We start from the raw sequence: 1,525 nt of genomic DNA on the forward strand, positions 1-1,525 counted from the left end.
TTTAAAATACCCCTAGGCCAGTCCTGCCCGCTGAAACAACCAAGTCTTGAGGGCGCGGCGGAAGGAGGGGAGATCCGGAATCACCCGGATCTCTGGGGGCAGCTCGTTCCAGAGGGTGGGTGCTCCGACAGAGAAGGCTCTCCCCCTGGGGGTCGCCAGCCGGCACTGTCTGGTTGACGGCACCCTGAGGAGGCCCTCTTTGTGGGAGCGTATCGGCCGGTGAGAGGTAATCTGTGGCAGAAGGCGGTCTCGGAGGTAACCAGGTCCAATGCCATGGCGCGCTTTAAAGATGATAATCAACACCTTGAAGCACACTCGGAAGGCCACAGGCAGCCAGTGCAGCTCGTGCCGCAGCGGCGTTACATGGGAGCGACGAGTCATTGCTCCTGCTCCTACTGGTTTATTTTGCCCATCTGTGGTCATTCTGTTTCTCTATTTAGGTAAGGAAATATCTCTGAAATGATGATCCAATAGGGCATGGATTGTCTAGTTCTTTACATAATTTGATCATATTTTTTTTAAAAAAGTTGTATTTGGAAGCAATATCTGGGCACTCAACTGCTTCAAAACTTGTCAAATTCGGTATTCTACATGTTTTGAAGCAGAAATCTTGTCCCGGCACTCATCTTTCTCCGGGTAGTTGATGCGTAAGGAAGAACTTCCTGACGTCGGCTGCCTCGTGATTCACTATTTCTTCCAGCTAAAATAGCAGCTCTAAATCACCTGGTTTTCTTAGTACTCATCAGTTTTACTATTCATCACATCGTCTGGAATGAATTACTGATGAATACCGAGGTACCACTGTACTTTTATAAGTTTGATATGGGAAGTCCATTGTCTTTTGCACACTGCAATGCTAAATTGTTCAATGCATACATGATATGGAAGCAAGATTTAAATACATTTCATCCCAATGAAAAGTAGAATGAAAGGTTAAATAGCATACAAGTATGCATTACACTTAGCCAGATTCTATAATCTAACCTCTTTTTGCCTTTCAAGAAATTTAATTAACAAGACTGTGAGAATAAAGACTTATTGGGTAATAAAGCAACTGTAAGGGGATTGACAAGTACCCCAGGTTTAGCTGGTGGATAGTTGTATTAAAAAATAAAAGAAGATGTTAATTTACCAGAGTTAAATCAAAATTCACCTTTCATAAAATTCATTGATTACAAAAGGTTCTCTTTGTAACTTTGTATACAAAATGCTCAACATCTTTTTTTAAAAAAGTTTTATTAAATTTTAAGAATTACAATCTTTAGAGCTTAGTAAACAACGTGTTGTCTGAGTTCACATATTTAACATTAACTTCTTCAATATAAATCTATTTAGTACTGCACAATCCAGTATTTTTTCCCTGATCCTTCTTTCTTCCCCATATTTTTCCATTTTCCCCTCATTACACAATTACAGTTCTTGGTACTATTGATGTATACAAAGTTAGATATAAACATCTTCATCATATTTTACTAATATTATACAAATAACAATAATATCGATTCATAAATCAATATCCTGTTTT

The sequence above is a fragment of the Protobothrops mucrosquamatus genome, unplaced genomic scaffold (assembly GCF_001527695.2).
Source record: "Protobothrops mucrosquamatus isolate PMUCROS unplaced genomic scaffold, P.Mucros_1.0 scaffold612, whole genome shotgun sequence".
Taxonomy (NCBI): domain Eukaryota; kingdom Metazoa; phylum Chordata; class Lepidosauria; order Squamata; family Viperidae; genus Protobothrops; species Protobothrops mucrosquamatus.